General features: G+C 37.2%; 1 long non-coding RNA gene across 2 annotated transcripts in view; it reads right to left on the reverse strand.

Moving 5' to 3' along the window:
- The window catches only part of LOC140656955 (uncharacterized), a 117,697-nt gene that overhangs the window by 53,246 nt on the left and 43,650 nt on the right, over nucleotides 1-20,801 (reverse strand). The gene's annotated exons all lie outside the window — the stretch shown is intronic.

The following is a 20,801-nucleotide window of genomic DNA, read 5'->3' on the forward strand; positions in this document are numbered from 1 at the left end:
TTTCCACTTTATTTCCTGTTCCTCTTCTGCCTTCCCAAAACATGTCTCCTGTAATTTGTCTCAGAATTACTTGCTACAATTGTTGGTGATATTACAAATTAAAAATAGCACAATAATTAAAATCTGGCACATCACACTTTTCCTTCTCCCCTGCTGAGGAGAAGAAAAACACACTTAATATCACTATAAGCTGATTTCAGACTAAATAAAAAGCAGCATAATACCCAATTCTTTACCTACCTAAAGCGGAGTGTCATGACATGAAAGTGATAAACCTAGGAATCAAATTTGTCATGATACAAGTTTAATTCTAGTGCTGACTATAGAAGACGTAGATTAAAAACTTGCAAAAACTTCTACTTAAAGAAAACTGAGTGAGCCACCACCAACCCCTGAAGATGGAAAAAATAAACCTGTCCAGTTACTAGTGTATTGGCAATTCAAGTGAATGCTTTGTTTTATCATTATTATTAAAAAGTTGTCATACATTCAAGATTGAAATTTTAACATCATTTGGAGAACTCACCTGTAGCACAAGAGTTTGTGCTAAGCATAGCAACGCTGTATTTTGCCTTCAGAGTTTACAGGTCTCTCTAAGCAATAGAGAGCTATCCAGAACTTGGGGTTAGAGCTCTCCTCTGCTACAGATTTCCTGTGTAACTTCAGATGCCTCACCAAGAAATAGGCTAAAGCACTTGGGGAATTTTCCTAAGTGTCTTTGGGGATCCACAAAATCCTCATCTAACTGCTTAAATGGCCCCAGGTCCTAAGCTTTATCTAGAGTTATTTATATGCAAGAGGGTTGCCCCAAATACAGCTGTGACACGGCCATCTGGACCTGTGCGGACCCTTCTGCATTGGGCAACACATCAACCACTGCACATTTCTCTGCTGGTAAACCCCTTCCATCTTCTCTCAGTCTCTTTATTTGTTAGATCAATATAAAATGGAGCCAATAGTCTTTACCATACAGAGCAGCTGTAAGGACAGACAGGCTGTGGGGGAGGGCATGCCTTTACTGTAACAGAACAACACAAGTAGCAATAAAGAAGGAAGAAAAATATTTGCAAGTCAAGCCTAAACCACATTTCACTCAAACGCACTGATCTGTCACAGTCACTTTTCCCATTCATTCTCATGGGAAATGCTACTGGTGAGGACAGATTTTCCTGGAAAGCCAAGTTACAGAACTTTTTAAGTCAAGCCAATTATGCAGCATATACCTCAATTGCCCCCCCTCTCTCTGGCAGATCTTCAAACACAAAACTGGGCTTTTAAAGTCCTACTCGGACAGCTTGCTCTCCCATTGCTCCTCCAACAATTTCAATTTAATTATTTCAGAAAAAGGGCAAAATGTGCCCTCCAGTGTCCCTATCCTACCACATTCATGGGGCATGAGACAGCATTTAAACAGCTTGAAAATGTATTATACGTGGGAGATTTCATACAAAATATACACCTTAATGCCAATAGATGCATTTCCTAAGTTGCAGCTTTTGATGCAGTTATGTGCATACAGTGAAGTTTATACCTAGTCCTTATTTTCTCCCCTGTAACTGAGTGGTAAATAATACACAAAATTGTTCAGGAATACCTACTTCAGGCAAAGTGACTATATAAAAACAAAGAACCATGAAGACTAAATTTTTTTTTTTTTTTCTTTTACACAAAATTATTCTAAGTCCAAAATTAAACATTAAGAACAGGTCAAACAAGATACTTTGGTATTGCCTCTTCTCAAATGACACACCTGGATTTCAGACTAGTAGAGTTAGCTGAGTGCTTCTCAGAGACCTGCACTTCCTACTTTGCTCTAAATAACTCATTGTCCAGTTCAAAGCTTCTGAAACAAGGGACGAACCTCCAGGGAGGTTTTCAATCAAGATCTACTTGAGGAAATTCACCCTGTTCTGCTCATTCCACATGCAATGCAAAGCCTATCTGCTACTCTCCGAGGGATCTCAATAACAACAAAATCCCCATTAACTGCATATGACAATGCTAGCAGGTACTAAAATTCACTTAGTAGTTCTCTGCTGTTAGTAGCTACAGCCTGCTTAAGCCAATCATTTAGTTTTAAATGGTACTTAGGTAAGTGCACAGTTCTCACCATTTATGCACTTCAATCCCTCATAGTCCTTATGATCGCTAGCCTCAGCACACACTTTTGTGAGTTAAGTTTCCCACCTTTTAGAAGGCAAGAGAGACTAAATGCTTTCCTAGAATCATACAAAAAACTTTCTAGCAGAAATCTTGCATGACAGCTGATCCTAACCTGCATTGCAGTCTGTGGGCTGCAGCAGGGGAAGAGCCCTGGTCTGCCAGAAATGGTGGCATTGCCCTGGCTTGGCATCCTCCCCCTGAGCACTGTGGCATGTGCGTTATGCACAGCACTTCTTCCTGATTTCATCCAGGCTCCATATGAGACCTGTAGCCCAGAGACATTTCCCTGTGTATTTTTTTCAGGTCAACAGATCTAAGATAATGAAACGGCTGTTTGGTCAAGCTTGCCAGAAAGGTGTATTCATGGTGTGACACCAAAGGGCATGCTGTGTGCCTGGCACAGCACAGCATAAGGTGTTTGGAGTATGAAGACTTCAACTGGAATAAAATACTATTCTGTGCAGACAAAGCCAAACTTTGTAAGTCAAGGTTTTTGCTACCTGACTGGAGCAGACTGTCCTGTCAGCTGTGCTTGGCTTGCCTCAAGGGCAACCCAGGAGTGAAGCACCATTCTTGGGGTGGGGAGAAATATTTAAGAACATTTAAGCATGGGAGCCAGACTGATGGCAGAGATTCCCAGGCAGGCCTATATACTATATGCTTCTGGTTTAGGCGACCAAAATTCTGCATGAGAGGACAGTCTACAGCTTCGCTCTTTCTACACGCTTTGAGCGCTAAGGCTCTGCAGACAGGTATTTTACACCACAGGTACTCCTGGGCCCAACTGGTAGGAGACCAGTTAACACAGCAAGAAATTAGATGACTTCAAGCAGCTGCAGAGTCTGACATGTCAGAATAAAACATTTCCCAGCTGCCAAACATCTACAGCAGTTCCAAAGGCTTACATTTGGGTGAGGGAAGACACTTGTTTGGATGCACCATCAAAACCAAAGAAAATTTTCAAAAATACCAATCCAAATATTTTGGACACAAGTTACTTGCAGAAAGCAAAAAAGGGTTTGGGGGGGGTTTAGCTCTGGGGTCTTGGGGGCTTGGGGTTTTTTGTTTTGTTTTGGTTTTTTTGTTGTTTTTGTTTGTTTTGTGTTTTGGTTTTTGTTTGGGGGGGTTTTTTAAACACAGTCCTACAAGGCTTTCTGGAATAATATTTATGTCTTGTGTCCACACACACACAAAAAAGATAATCTAAAACCCACCTAACACTGAATTTTTTATAAATATGTTATCAATAATTGGAAAACCTTGTTTTCTGGATTATGTGTTAAATGATCAGACTAGTACTCCTTGTAAAGTATTTCCAATATTTAAATTTAAATAAATTTAAGTTTTAAAAAAATTTAAAGCAATATTTAATTTGTTCTTGGCTTCCCAGGGTTTACATTTGGCTACTATGAGTGGACAAGATAACTGAACAGTCAGAGAAACCTACGTTATTATCTTCATACCTTAACTGTGCATTTTCCCCTTCCCAAATGAAAGTCCTGCAGCCTGGCTTACACTGCTGCATTTAATTGACACCTCATCAATCAGCAGCACCTTTGTGTGTGATGCACAAACACACAGCATTGTGAGACAGGCTGGTCTTCTTGTGACCAGACCAGTGTGGTCAGGTGCGGAAGCATGCAGGTTGGATTTGCCCTACAAAACACTTCTATGTGTCCTCCTGTTTCCCACTGACAAGAAACAAGGAGCGGCTGCTGAAGCAGCCAACTCCAGCAGAAGGCTTTCACCTGCTCTGGCGTGACCCAGCAGACATTCCTGCTGAGGGAGCCAGCAAGATTGACTGTGCAGAGGAGTTATTTTTACAGGACAGCCCCAGGATAGTTGTATTGGCACAACTAACAGTCAGCAGACTGCAACATGCGAATGAGGACAAGTGGTCTAGACCAGGAAACAATTTCTTCAGTACCCAAGCTAAATTTCCTCAAATGGCACCCCCAACCTGCAATAATATTGCCAGTTTAAGGTCTGTGTTGAATTGAAAGGGACAGTCCTGTCATCTCCCAGTCCTCGGCCAGTCTGTTTCCCCTGCCTTGTGCCAACCCTCACGTTCATGAGGCCAGGGAGCTTAAGGAGCCAAAATAAGCCAAGCCAAAATACAGAAGAAAAAACCTACTCATTTTCAAAATCTCATTCTATGTCCCACAGGCTCTTGTTTCAACACAATACAAGGAATGGGAACAAACATCCAAGGCTACATATGGTAGAGTTACCTTCTTCAACAATCTACAGGCTTATCAGCACTGCCTCCATCCTCACAGTCTGCCCTCATTTTCATGCTTTCACCATAGGTATAGGTGAGAGGGGAAGGTGTGTCTTTTTGCTCCCCTCCATGACAGAATAGCTCATGAGACAAATTTTCCCGTTTAAACTTGAATATTCAACACAAAACACCAGATCAGTCAGATGGCATTTTCTCACAACTCCATTCAATAGGCATCCCTGCCCAGGTCTGACCATGGTGTACTCGCATAACTGAAGTACTAACACCTAAAAAAAAATAGGGCCCCAATTTATCTGGGCACTTAAGCATAGGCCTAAGCTTACATCCATTTCTCTGTCACAGAAGATAACATATCATTAAAAGGAAAGGCTTCAAGTTTATTTATACAGTCCACAGTTCCCAAGCAAGGTATACCCATTGTCAGCTGCATGACTATGGACTTGCATTCATACGGTGGGGATATTTAAATACTGGTTCTACAGGTGACTTTGCTCTTTTAAGGTTCATGGTCACTCTAATTCTTTTGCAAATTCTTCAGTCTTTGAACTGGCCCTTAACCATAGCTCAGACTTCCCCAGTCTGTTTCCATACCTTTAATCCCTGATAGCCGAGTCATAGCCATCTCACTATGATAGACCCCACAAATATTTAATATTTTCCCATAATTCAGTTGTTACATTCTTAACAAAAAAAACCAACCCTCTTTGCTCTTAGAAACACTGTCTCATAACATGACTTCCTCCTTGATGACTATCTGCAAATTCCTGTTGTTCTGGTGATAAAATGGACAATTTTCAGTTTAGCCCAATTCTCCCATGCCCTGGGTCTCCCTCCCACTCACATGTGGAGCGAAGCCTGCAATTCACCTGACAACAGGCATTCCCCCTCTGGGACACTATCCAGCTATCATCAGCAGGTGATATTATTTGAGATTTCTCTTGTATTCACATATTGTCAACAACTGACCTCTTCAGAATTAGTTATATGCTTCATGATAAGCACATGCTTGATCAGTACTTAAAAAAAGAGGCTTACCTATGTAAAAATATACACTGCTGTGGCTGACCTCAAACCAAAGAAAGTTTCCTAGAGCAAGTTGAACAAATTTAAACCTTGGAAACTCTTTTCTTCCTTTATAAATGTTAGTTACAGGAATTTAGATCTATTGAAACAGGCTATTGGGTAATTCTCTTAATCCTGCAGTATCTTAAAGTATCTTACTGTACTATCACACCAAGTGCAGGCACACAGCGGGCATATCAGATGTTTTTCTTGTGAAAAAAACAAGGAATGGAAAAATATTCTTTAATAAACTGAAATGTTTTACAATGTCTCTTCTCTTGAAGCAAGCTGTTCTTTTTCTTTGCACTGTAGAAAATAAGTTTATATTCCACAGACCTTTAAAGGGTTGAATCCTACAGCAAAGACTAAAAGATCTGCTTCTAACTCATCTGGTTTAGCTTCTGCAAAAGCAATCAGAAAATCTGACTAATATTAATTATGATTTTCAGTAATGTATTCTTTGGGTTTCATATCTTGAAGAGATGTTATAACTTGAAATGTTATCATAGTTACTCTGCACACAAGTTCAAGAACAAAACAAAAACAGGTCCTTCAAAGTGAGGTCTGCTGCATCAGGCAAACCCAAATGTTCTACCACCCTTGGAAGGCATGGCTATGAGATTTTATAGCCAGTGAATCATTCAGTTCCTTCATTTCAGGTTTTTTGTGCACATCTACTCAGATTTCATCTATTTAGAAGTATATATTTCTATTATGTTTTAGATTAATAGAGTTGTTAGGTGTGCATATAGTAGACTATACCCTAAGCAACACACTACTCGATTAATTTCTCACTACTGTCAAGACTTGGGCAGAAAGGAACTAGAACAAAAGCCTTGAGCAAACTGTCCCAACCCTCTGGGCAGGCTGAAACACCTTTACTACAGACTACTTGCAACAAAATACCTAGAGAGCTTGATTAGGAAACCTGGGTTGGTTTCAATTCCCCTTCACAAATTAGGCAAAAAGGAAATTTCAGAATGAATTTTCTCCATTCTACGTGATGAACTGACTATTAAGTACTAGAAGAAATCTATGAATACTAAAAGACTCTTTTGGGTAAGTTCGTTTTGAGAACAGTCATCGAACAGGGTTCCATTACCAGCTACATAAAATAGCACTGGATATCATTCCAGTCCCGAGTCTTAGTCATCTGATAATTGCCAAATTTACATTTGTACAAAACTGCAGTTGGTACGCTAATTTAAACACACTTACCAGTATACATAGCAGTACTCTGTAAACATGGAAGTCAAGCATTAGCAATAGGGCCATTCTTTAATAATCATAAGTGGTTTAAATAACAAATAGTTGTGTCCTTCATTAGACTTTTTAAAAATCTTTATCTCACTAATTAGCCTTAGACATACTGTCAAGAATTCTGACTTTTGTTGAATTTCAAGTTTATAATTAGTAGTTTGCTGTTTGCAAAGTGAACAGACATTGTATTTAATGAAGCCTCAAACTGAGGCTTCATAGATCACACTTGAGCCAAGACTGGGGAAACTTTCCTAATGACCAGAACATCGAGCAGATGCATCTCTTCCTTCAAAACACTTTACAGGATATACTAAAGTGTAAACACTTTTTGCTTCTCAGCAAGAAAAACAAACAAAAAAACCAGACCGTGTTTAAAGGCCAGTTAAACATACAACGAAGCTTCTCTCAGGCCAGACCAAGGTAGAAAAGTAAATCATTCCAAATCTTTCTATAGACACATCCTGTATTCTACTGGATGGGCAATTCAGACGCTTAGGCAATGACTGCAAGTTACCAGATGATTTTTTTGGTCTCAGTTTACACACTGTTCTTTACTTTACAGTCAAAGTGTGGTAATCTACCTCACATTTATTGTGAGTTAACAGCTTCATATTACTTTGTATTTGCAATTAGCTATAAGTAATCAGTTGTTCCTTCCGAATAACGTATTGTACTGTAAATACACCCTGAACTTTGGTGCATGGAAGATTCATCAGATAACTATGCCTCTGTTATCCCACAAGTGTGAGGTCGTTTACCCGGTGTGCGAGATGCCAATATACACACAGAGCAGAGGTATTTTATTTCATGTCTGCACAGAGATGGGTGCTAGGTGGTAACTTCACAAAGCTAGCACAAAGTTCAGTTACAGTATTTATACAGGTACAGTATTTATACAGTCTAGTTATGCATATGCATAAGTAATTACACAAAGCAGTTTTCTATTGGTCTACATTTCTCTTATTTCAACTTAAAGCTACAGTGCTACTTTTAATATTCTGCGTATGCTCAAAGGTGAGGGGTCTCTGCTTGGGCCGGGGTCTCCAGCTCAAGGGGTGTGACTTTCAGTATTATAATGAGGATAGTTCGCATGAGGGTGCTTCTTATCACACTTCTACTAGTTGTTTCAGATGGTTCCCAAAATATCTTAATTAGCTTACGTATTTCTCCAGGATGTGCTTTACTCCCAAGGACAGTAATTCTTGTTTAGACGTTCTGCTTTCTAGTCTGAATCCCCCTTATCAACTTTATGTAAGCCCTGGCCTTCCACCAGCTCCTGTTAGACTACACTGTTAGACTACACCTCCATGACAGCTAAATAAGGAACTTTCCTTCAGCTTTACCTCTTAGAACATCCGTAAAGCATCGGGCCAGCTATTACACTGTTGAATACAGCCTCAGATATACAGTGATTAGTACATTCCCTGCATCTCATTAAGTAACTTGACTTCAGCAGACATTAATACAATAAAACATTGTAGAAGTAAATCCACAGGGTTTGGAGCTCTCTTTCTTCCCTTGAAAAGTGTTCATATATCCTATGCCAGTCATCATATTTACAAAGACTATTACCACTTACCTTTATTATCATTTTGCTTAACTATAAGACTTATCAATGTAAACACAAAGAAAAATAGCTTGAAAAATAGAAAAGTAATTTGAAAAACAGGACAAAGACTATTTACTTTTATCCACCTCTGTCTATGACTGAAAATTCCTCAGAAAACATTTACTAGTGTAGACTACTCATATAATTTCCATCATAACTGTAATCACAATTCAAACAAACTTCTATTTTTTTTTTAGATGAAATGTTGTGATTTAAGTTTTTGTAACATGCTGAAACCCCACAAAAATTAACCATTGAAATTTCTCATTCATTTTTTAGGGATGCTCTCACAACAGATTATATGTAGCAGCGGTAGTAAGAACAAGTTTCCAAGGTCTGTAGGTGATACAAAAATTTAAGAAAGATAAAATAATGAATTGCAACACAAGCAGTTTTAAAAGAACTTCAATCATTTAAGCAATTGCTCCAACAGATGGCAAAAGCACTTCAGCACACACAATTGCAAAATAATTTGCCTGGAAGCAAGCAAGTAAGCTAAGGAAAGTGTACTAAATGGGACAATTATTCAGCACAGTGATTAGAAAAAGGATTTGGTGACTTAGTGTGGAAAAATAAATCATTGAAGCTATTGGCACAAAGGAAAGTAGTAAGACAAAAGTATTCATTAGTAGTGTCACATACCAGACAGGTTATCCTGCTAGTATGCAAAACACAAGGTGCTATCCAGCTGGCACCTACCATGCCCTGGTCCACAAGAAGGAAAACAGGTATTTGTGTAACTGGAGTTACTCTTTCTTCCTTCTTTCTTTCCTGAAAGAAACAGTCCTATTCACTCTCACCCAAGCTCTCACCAGTACATGATTTTTTGTGAGCATGCAAACCATGAACTGATATACGCCTTAAACCTTTTTCCTTTAGGCCAGTTTGCAGCCACACAAGTGCCAGGGCTACCACAAGGCAGACGCTGTTGCAGGGTCAAAAAAAGAGTGACCAGGCATGAGGAGGAGGGTTAACATCACTCAACACCATTTCAGCTTGTGATAGCTAACCTTGTACACAGGATCATTGGCACACCATCCACCCTAGCTCTCAAGAGCTTAAAGTCAGCTCATGAAAACATGATGCTTTCTAGCCCATATAAGTATTACATTTTACTAAAGCTGCAGCCTGAGATTCAGTAGGACATGTCACATAAGCAAAGATCATTAATCCCAGAAGAGACTATACCAATAATGGCCCAGTGCATTTCCTTACAATGCTGTCTTAGAGATTCTGGGTATGATACCTATCTCATCTATGTTGATTTTAATTGACTTCAATGCCATTAATTCTTATTTAGACTTGTGGGGCCAATGATCCTCTTGTATCGCATGTGTTTCATACTGTTGTACTTTTCTTAACATACAGTTATTTTTAATTTACAGCACGAACTTGTATCTCCTAAAATCAATGCCACAATTCCAGAGTTAGTTATCACACCACACTCCTTAGAGGAGTGTAAATTATACCAATTATTTTTAAAGACAAAGTTCCTTCAGCATAGGAGGTCAAAGTAAGTTGCAAAATCCAGCTAGCAGGCACCCAGATTACTGCTTGAGACTTCAGAGAAAGCAGACTGTAAGACCAACAAGAACTGAAATACTAGCAATCCTCTGAACAACACAGCCCAACTATATCAGAAGAGAGTTTGAAAGAGGCAATCCAGACTGTATTTTTCTGTCTGTTCAGTAAAGACTTTAACAGGTAAATATGAAATTTTAGAATATTTTCAATTTAATGGTTACTGCTGCATGTAACCTTAACAAAACAGGCTGGAATACTACCTGTCTGCATTAATTCATTAATTTCTCTTAAGGAGAATGTTAAGTTTATTTCTCAGTAAAAAACTTCTAAGTACTTGAACATTTAAAAAATGTGTATCAGAAATAAGAAATAATTTCATTTTTAACCCATTTACCCCCACTCCCATTTGCATTGCTTTTCGTCAATATGGATTTCATTTTCACAGCACTTCTTAATAGGGGACTTCTATTATGGGTAATATTTCCCATTGTATACCCCAGCACCTTTCTCTCCTAAATGTGATTTAAAGCCATGATACAAAATGAATGTAGATATAGAGGCACAGCATTACAAAATGACAATTTGAATTACTGCTAATCTGAAACACTTCTCAGCCCTACCATCAACTAGTTAGCCTAAGAGGCACAGCAGCTTAGTAATGCATCCAAGAAAAATAAGGCACTCAGCCAGTGCTCATCTTTTCTGCCAGAGAAGAAAACCTCATCTAAGTCTGCCTGCCTGGTGGATAATGGCTGGGAAAGCCAAAGAAAAGGATTTGTAATAATACATGATATTTCCATATTTACTTGGAAATGTTGATCTTACAGCTTCACCATGATACTAATTACCTGCTGACACAGAGACTACACATCTTTTTATTTTTCCTTACAGACAAGAGGTGCTTTACATTTGATATACTGAAGACCATAAAACTATTACTTATGGTTTAATCTGGTTTACAAAACTAGGTTCCAACAACTCAAAACATTTCACTATGTTATCTTGACATATAGAGAGTCCTGGCTTCAGTGAGGTTACCTATGTAACAGTATGATAGTCATCCTAAATCTGAAAAACATATTGCCTGTCTCCTAATAACTAATTAAATAATAATTTAAAATTAAACATGTTGATGTGTTTTCTAAGTCAGAGAATATCCCGTAAATAATTTTTCTAACAGCATATTATTCTTATTATTATTTAATTAGCTTCTCAGGTTTCAAAAAAGCCTAACATTTCCAGACACATTGTAGGAGGCAAGTTTCTCACAGACCAATACGTATTCAAATGCAACCATGCCATTTCATAGCAATACATTCAAAACTTGCTAATAATTCTTCAAACCATAACAACAAATATCCTTCCCAGCCTCCCAGAACATGATATAGTTCACTCAGAGTACCTACTAGTCACGTTAATATTATGTGAACAAGAAGCAGACACCAGAATGAACTCAGAAATATTCAATAAAAGCAAGAAACTTCAAGACAACAGTGGGAGAACACACACACAAACTCACAAAAATCAAACACAAAATACTCCCCCCACCAAAAAAAAAATATCCACAACAGCAACTCTGACCTTTTCTCCAGATCCTTACGGAAGATCTCTAAGTCTACTTCAAAAGATAAGCCTGAGAATTAAATCGCGTAGCTCTGCTAGATATTAAAATCATGGCCATAATAGAGATACTGTGGTTATGGCATACTACAATTTTTCCTAAAAATGATGTCCAGAAAATTATCACCTACAGAATAATGAGAGGTTATCAGTCTCTCTCATAGTCATTTAAATCTATACAAATGACCTATCACATCTTCTCCTACTAGCATGCCCTCTTAATGTGTATGAATGACCCTTTTTTCACTCATATCACCTACATAACTAAAATAAATCCAAAGCAATTGTTCTCGAGCTCATTTGTGGATTCCATTACAAAGAGAAGAGCTGTGCATCTGAAAGCTTGTCTGATTTTCTTCATGAGAAATAAGACTTTTTTTCTATAGGCCTTGACAACTTTATGTTGTTGATCCAAAAAGCTATAAATTAGTTTGAACTAGAAAAATATCTGAAGATTATATCTACTGTTTGTTAGATTTCCCCTTTAGGAGGTTCTCACATTCATTTTCAGTACTGGCAATATTTAATGGTATTTTAGAGGCAGTTCTACTTCACCTCAAAGGCTAACCAGATTTATTTCAGTTATAATATTGATATTAAAAACTATGCTAACTATTAAGTTGATCTTCCTGGATGGAATTTTCATTTATGTGCAACTTTTCAAGCCAACCAAGAAAAAAGATTCACATTCACATTTCCACGAACTCACATTTAAAACATATGCATTTATTGCAAAACAGATGTAAACTACATCAGATAATTAAAAGCTGAAAGAAATGCAACAGAAGAATCCCTATTTTGAGGTCTGCTTGAAGCTTCATAAACTGCAGAAGAAATTTGGAGTAGCTGTTTAGTTTCCAGACTTTATAGGAGCTACAGAGAAATATATTAGTTGAATGATTTGCCCCTGCCATCATTCATAGAGGATATCCTTGGTATGAACCACGGTAACCCTTAATATCTATTTCACAGCTAATTCCAAATTTTGTTTCATGAAATGAAAACCTAACAGACATTTTGCTGAAAATTCTACATTCCCCAAGTTCGTGGAGAAATATTCTTTCTCCGCTATTTTGTCCAAAAAGCAAGAATGAGAAAATTTAAGCAGTCCACAGAATGAATTATCTATCCATAAAGAAATTCCATTTTGTAAGTTCATTCCATATTATAACAAAGATCAAATTTTGGATTCTTTTGCAAAGCAACATTCAAAACCTACATTTCTGGATGCTTCTCCAAAGCACTTAGACTATAGGCTTCTTGCAGAACCTTTACAATATTTATGCATAAACTAGGTCCCAGAAGAACATGCTTGCTTGATGCATTACTGTGCTGCAATTTCCACTCAAACATTTGGAAAGCAAAATAAGAAAGAGAAGCTAATGGCACCTTTTGGGCTTCCAGGTTTCATTCCAAATGTGGCATCCTTCAGGGAGCTCTTAAAAAGTGACAGGAAAAGCTCACAGCAGCCTGCAGCAAAACTTGGTATGCACAGCTTAGGGAATAAAAGTCTTCAGGAAAAATACTTGGTTGCTTAAGTCATTTAAATACTACTCAAACTTCAGTCATTTGATTATTTTGTCCACACTGCTATGAGATACCTTGAAGTAAAAGATGAATGCTATTGACATGCAGTATTTTTTAAAAAGTTCTCTTCAAAGCTGATGTAAATTGTCAGCAACTCTTCTGAATGAGATTGTGCATAATTGCAATTTCAGCCATCTATGTAAGTACAGCAGTACAAATACTTGTTACATCGGCAGGCAGAGCCATAGGCTGGTATCCTCTTCTTCCTCCCCCCAACCTCCCACCAAGTATTTTACCCTACCCCAGGATACATGGTGTAACAGCTACCACACATCATCACGGTAAAAGACCGGACGCTTAGTAACAAAGAGCACAAAGGGCAACCTTTTTTGATACCTTGGCATTGCATGAAAGTCACCCTGGTATCCGTCCTGCACAGAAAGGCCTCTGCCATCTATGCTAGGGCTCACCACTGGGCTAGCAACCCCAGTTGCTAGCTAGTCCTAAGAATATATACTGTTTCTCTCTAAAGAGCATAAATCATGATGATGAACAAACTGAGGAATACAGTGATCTGGGCTAGAGCTGGATCTAAGAGGCAGAGTGCCAGCAGGGACCCAGTCTCCCCCTAGGCAGCACTGGTGCTACAGCCTTGAGCAGACAGAACAGCGTGTCTTCCACAAGAGGAAACAGCAACAAGGAAGAATCTTGGTAGTGGGGTTTCAGAACTAATTATCTTCTGCACAGTCCTGGACACTGAACTGGTTTAATAGAGGCAAAATATTGTACGCAAAATGGCAAAGGATTTTCCACTACTGTGAATTAGTGAAAGCAGAAAGCTTGTCAGAAGCAAGCTTGCAACCACGATCCAAATCCCACACTCCACAAGCCATAAAACAACAGTTTGCTGCTTCTGACTTCACTTTTAAATGGTACCTTCTATACATCTTATTTGAATGCCAGTTATAAGTGATTTGCATTTGGGAGAAAGAATTCTGAATATTCAATAAAGTAGGTATCTAGAGCCATCTCCTATTAATTCTGGAACAGACATTTGATCTAAATACAAGACAAATCTAAGCAAAGATACATTTTCTTAGCTTCTTCCTGACAGTTTGGGGGAGTAGGAAATCAGTTGTTAGAGATGCAGAGAGATCAGATTTCTCTGGCCACAAAGCCAGACAAGTCTGGCTCACGCACACACAAAAACACTTACTTGGTTTCATTTATTTTCTGTAGTTCAGGCTGAAAATAGCAACTCACACTCTAGATAAGAAATTCATTATAAGAATTTATATCAGTATCACAGAGAAATGTACACGACGTGAATAATTTTAATCTAAGACCCTAACAAAATTGAACAACAGTAACCATCTGAATATATCACTGAACTATGTACAGACACTATCAGTAGGTTGGAGCAAAGACAGCATCCTGTGGCTACTTCAGGTACGCTATACAAATATATTTCCTAAATAACTATAACTTGTGTAGCTTCTACAGTAGCAACCTAACAGAAAAAAAAAAAAAGAAAAAAGACTACAAAAAAAAAACCCCAAACCAAACCAGTGCAGTCAAAGGAACTGAGCTATAGTCAGAAGGATGATGATTACACTTAGCTGTAAAACACAATGAGAGACAAGTATCTTTGCGTGAGAACAAAGAGTTCAACAATGGCCTTGCTCCACGTCTGGATGCAAACGAGATCTTTCAACATTTTTGGGAGGAAAGCTTTGGGACTGAAAGCTCCACCCCAAGCATAGATTGGCAACTGCTAATCCAGAAAAGCATTTAAAACTCTACTAATCCCAGGTGAAACACTTTTCCACAACCCAAATACATTCACTATGAGAATGTTCGTTCACTTTCTCCCCATTTTAAGAAAAAAATAAAATCACCCTGGACTTGCGATACCTTAGGGAAAAAGTTTTTAAGTAATATTTTCAAAAATTAGCTTGGCTTTACCAAAACAGCAGGAGGGAAAAAGGCATAAAAAAAGAATCAGCCAGTTGAAGCTATGAAACTAGGGTAAACAGTGCCATTTTCCTTTCAGTCCTTGCTTAGCATCAAAATAGTTGTGTTTTCATGCAGGAATTGCAAAAATAAGATCAGAAACCACTAAAGCGCTCATGTTAAAAGTTGCTATCCAATAATGGAGTAAATTATTTAATTTTGTGTATAAAATTTGAAAAGGAAAAAGAGAAAGAACAATATTTGCAAAACTAGAAGAAAACAAGCCACTGATTAAAACAGCATAACTTAAAGGAAACCATCTTAAAAACAGGAAAACACTGAGGCTTCCCAACCACAGAAGTGGAGTAGAAAGAGGGATTTGATGGTAATAAAAATGAATTTACATCATCTTCATTCATCTTGCACAAAGCTTGACTAATCTTGAAGGACCAGTTACCAGGTCTTGCTACACAGCCCCAGTGAAGCACTACAGTCAAGGCATTGTAAATAGTGTATTAGATTTGAGAAAATGAAAAATCTGCAAAATCGAATGACCATTACATCCAGATTCATCTATGCTACAGCATATTATATCATTCTTAGTATTAAGTGACTCAAGTACAGTATTTCCTTTTTAAGTGGGTCAAGGTCAATTACAAGCTACATTGTACCTTAGCAGAGCTTAAGGTACTATACAAGCAACTAAAGCTTAATCACAGTCTCCTTTTATCACTTCTAAATTGCAGGAAATTACCAGGACCTGCTTAGCAGTGTATCAAGGCAGAACCAAAAGTGATCCAGAATAGTGTTAGTTTATCTGCTATTATTTGGTCCATAGAAAGGAAATGAAAAATTTCTTCTTTAAGTGGTTAAGGATCCATTGTTCATATTAAAATTTCAGATGTTAAGACCTTTGTTAATAATTATTCTCAAGGTTTGATTGAGAAAGTTGATGAGGAATGTTTCTCCACTCCTTTTCTATTATTGGCAGATAGTCAACGATGTGGGGGGAGGGGGTAGGTGCTTGCTTGATTGGGGTTTGTTTGAACTTGATTAGTCTTTAAAGTACCTATACTCATGGAATCTTTAGACTGCTTTGTATTTTCCCACACAGGCCTTCGTCTCTGACATTCCATCCTTTCACAAATGGTAATTCTGTATAATAAAACTATGCTTTTTCAATTAAAACTTTCAATGAGCATTTAATAGAAAGAAAAATAATTTTAATTACAGAACTGAAGTTTCAAGAGACTATCTCTATAACACAAAATTATGGTAACTAACAATTAATAATAATTATCAATAAGTATAAGAGAAATCAACTAACACATTTTTTAACAAATATACTGTGATTTAAGCATGCAGTATCATAAGAGTGAAGAATTGCAAGATGAAAGGGAATGCTGGAATCTAATGTATTTTTATTAAATTGTAGCCCATAATCTTAGTATACATTTTGTCATTCTTTCTGTTAAGAACTATTTAAAGCATTAGCTGCAGTTCTCTTCTTGCAAGCATGAGCTTGAGCACAAAGGAAGTTTTCTGTCCCTCTTCCCTTCAGCCAAATCTTCTCACACACTTACCAATATGTTTTGTCATTTTTGTGCCCATTTGGATACTTTGCCATAGTGTTTCCAATTAGATGCACGTTATATGTCTAGTTTACTCTTTCTAACTTGAGCACAGCCTTAAAACTAAAGTATGAACTGAGAAACCAATTTTTTTAATTATTTTTATGAATGTCCCAGTTCAAGTAGTCACAGTATTTTGCAGGCTGACAATGCAGCTGTTGAATTAAAATCCAGTGTGGTTCAATGCATACCCATGCCCAAAAGACCAACAAGTTTTTAAAACTGCCACTGCCCTTGAATATCAATTGCACACCTACAGAAGCACCTGCAGCTTGTATATCTACTTATAAATTACTTTTTAATGAATGATGATATGAATATAGCTACAGTTTTATGGCAGGTTTGAAGGCTGGGGGGAAAAAAAACCCAAACCATTACATTGATTTAACTTGGAGCAGAGTCAAATAAACATACAGTTGGTTACTACTGAGAGGCTGTGAAGTGCAGCAGAGATGGGGTCAGCACTCTGGGCAATGACAGGAACCTCGTAGCTCAGTCTCACCACCAGACAAGTTGTAACATAAATCAGCTTTCCAATGGATTCACCTCTTTGAAATGAAAAGCTGCCTCTTTTCTCTCTATCCCCTCAGGCCATTCTTAGTTATTCTCATAGAATAATCTGGAATTTATGAAGATCCTAAAGGCCCAAGGACTGAACTATATCAAGGCTGGTTTTTCTGAAACGCCTTACTACACTTTTATAACCAACAGAAGTTTATAATTTACCTTTGCAGAGTTAGGTCAAACACCACGTATTTTTAAGCTTGTTTTACATCTGAAAAATACCTTCGAAAGACCATTATACAATCTGATGGTAGCTCTGTCAACATCACCCAAAAATCAACAACAGAAAAATGTTTATAAATAAAGTGTAGAGGGGTTCAGCACTCAATGTTGCAATTTTTTATTAATAAAGTTTTCAGCAACTCTGCTCTAAAATTCAGTTATCAACAGAATGCTTTTATGTGTTCCACCTCCAAGGTGCATGTGTATGTTGCTCACAACACTAAAGCAGACTGCTTAATGAGAAGCTTCTGGATTTGGATGATGTACTGAGGCCTTTTTCACTGTCTGGCAGTTACTGCTCAATAATTAAAAGGCAGGAATTGATCTCTCTCTACACCACATTTTATCTGAAAATACTTGCTGATGTGGTTCCTCTGCATTTTGCTTTATATCATTGGTTCACTTCTGAAGCTTAAAATTTTAAAACTCCTCATGTTGTTGAAATAATGCAACATGAGGGGGTTTGTCTCTGGCTTTTTTTCTTTTTAACTTTTTCCATATGTTTCTTTTATCCTAGGAAAGGAATTTCCAACTTTCCCTTTAAAGGTACTGGGGATGATAGAGGAAGACAACTACAGGAACTCATCCCTATCAGAATATCTTACAGTATCAGAGCGCTTCCAAGCACGATGGAAAGTTATCTTCACAACTTTGTTTCCTCTGTTTTATGGTAAATTCTCCTGTACCGTATGATAGTTGGCAGCCCTTTGTAGGAAATGTTACAGGACAAAATGACTGACCTTCGCTTATAACACTTCATTATGTTATTATATTTAGCATTTATAACTTACCTTATAGAGAAATAAAAGCTGCAACACAATACTACACAGTGCTAATATCCCACAAGGATAATACTCCCTAAAACCCTGGATGCTCTGCCCAACTCAAGCATTTATTCCTTCTCCTCCCCCCCCCCCCAGCTTCAACTTCTCTTGCCAATTTGGATGGAAATTATTCACTCATTAAAATATTAATTATATTCCTCAAATAAGAAAATAACATCCTTCCCAGATGTAAGAAAAATGGCCAGCAGTGATGTACTCCACTCACTCTTAGTGAAAAGATCTGCTTTAAGGTAAAAGATCACAAAACATTTTAATAAAGGTATAATTTTTATGCCATAATAGTAGAAATACATGTTACATAGAAACATATAGGACTAATCTAATTCCCTGTTACATTTACTGCATTAAATCCTAAATTTGCAAACTAACTTAGTTGTAGCTTCAACCATGTCTTTATTTTAAACTCTAAGTTCTTTGAGGTCAAACCAAATGAATTAAGAATTGATTATTTTTTTTTCCATCTTAGATATGAGGGCACTATTTCACTGATATTATATGCTATCAGTTCCTAAAATTTAATATAAAAATAAGTCTAGCTTATACAAAAAGAAATTCAGTTTTGAAGAGTACTCCATGCTAACTCAGCTCTTCCAAAATTCAACAATGGATCTCCAAAAGATTTGATAGCAGCTAAGCCAAAAGCAAAGAGAAGATAAGTAATTTTCAGTACAGTGTGAACAAAAATTATATCACATGATTTCATATCATTTTCTTGAAAAAGAAACCAGCTGTAACATCAGACAAGTCTAAAAAATACATAACCAAACTAATGAAAAGTGGGTTGTATAGAGATACAGAAAGTCTGAGGCTATGTATTACTCAAGTTTTGCTTGGTGTGCTATATGAAAAGCTAATCCAAACTGCATCAGATCTGGAGAAGAGAGGAAACAAGCTGAAACAGACCAAGGTTTTCTCCCCTTCAGTCAAATTTAAACACATTTCTGAGGGGTGCCCAAATGGACATATCATTGCTAGAGGATTTGACTTTTAGTTGGGTACTTGCAGAATGAATCAGACTTACCTTGGTACCACCTGTTCAGTATTAAACTTTGTCTCATGGCAACAAGAGTGAACTATGCTGCTGTGCTATTAAAAACCTCAAAACCTTCCTAAAAAAAATCATAATGCAGTTTGGTGTCTTATTGCAATTGATCAATAAATGAACAAGAGTAGCTTAGTCATTGAATAAAAATCAACTACTAAGATTGTTACATTGTCTCTGAAGAAACTCTCTATCCTGGATGGTTTGGGAAATTTAAAAATTTTCAGAACAAGTTACATTTCAGTTAGGTGGTCTTTAAAAAAAGACAAATATTTCCATTCAGTGTTGATATTTATGTACAGATATTTATGTAAATATGTAATCTTACAGTCTTTAATCACTGTAAATAAAAACTTGTTTTCAAAAGAAATCAGTGTTTCTCTCCCAAAATGTCAAAAATTAATATTTTAAAGTTGCCAAATTTGATTTTGAGTTAGCATTTCAGTTGATACCTGGAATATATTTTAGCCATGAATAAATTCAGAACTTCTGAAGGGGAAGACCATGAAATCTTCCTTCCTCCCCAAAAGATAAAACCTCTCATTTTTAATAGAAAAAAAATCATCTTGATTTGAACAAAAAAAATTTGCATGCAGACTACCACTCTTCCCTATGGACTCCCCTTGACCTTAGATCTGCCACAATCATCTTCAGAGAATAAATGTAATTGGATGTTCCTCTGCCTTATAGGCCTAGAATATGCCTGGCACAACTGTGCATGAAAGCTTCAGGGCTTTGTTTTGAGAGATGAAACAGACTCATTTGTATGGCACTGTACCTAGCTGTAAGAGCAAGTTTAAATAATGCTTTCACAAAACAGAAGAACTTAGAAGCTTGGTTACCTAACGGTTATAAAACGCTCACTGGTATGTTTGTTGATAGGATTATTATAAGAAGTTAAATACTGTCAGTATTCAGAAATGAATAGAGTATTTTCATATCATTAACTGGAAGAACACAGGCCGTTACACCACACAGCAAACATTGCATTCAGAAAAAATGTTCAACAAAATGTTTAATAAGGAGAATAAATCACAAAAGCTTGAAGTATTTGTTTTGTTTGTGACCTTTCAAGCATCACTTGTTCATTAACATGCTATGCTCCAAACTAAGACTAAGCAAATACCAACTGTTCCAAAATTTTTTAAAATGTTAAATGTATTATTAAACTTTCCAGTGTTAGGGAACTGACAAAACCAAATGGGTTTATTTGGAGGGTGGTTTATAGCAATAAAAAGTGCTATAAAAATCAGGCTTTGGGAAAAGTTGTTTAGCAAACTTGTTTAAAGAAATTACTATATATTTACATTCTCAAAAATTCTGTGCCCTGTACTGGGCCTTAATGCCACAGTATTTCCTTTTATGTTTCCATCTGACACTGTTCTGATGCTTTTGTGTCTTCTCACACTTTTTCAGGCTATCACCATATTTGACATGACAGTTAAGATTCCAGAGAAAGTTGCCAGAAACATGGGAAGAACTTTAGGAACTCCTTGCATACAGTGCCTCTCATTGCAGCCTTCCTTATGTAGGTTCT

Source organism: Ciconia boyciana, chromosome 9 (assembly GCF_034638445.1).
Source record: "Ciconia boyciana chromosome 9, ASM3463844v1, whole genome shotgun sequence".
NCBI classification, from domain to species: Eukaryota; Metazoa; Chordata; class Aves; order Ciconiiformes; family Ciconiidae; genus Ciconia; species Ciconia boyciana.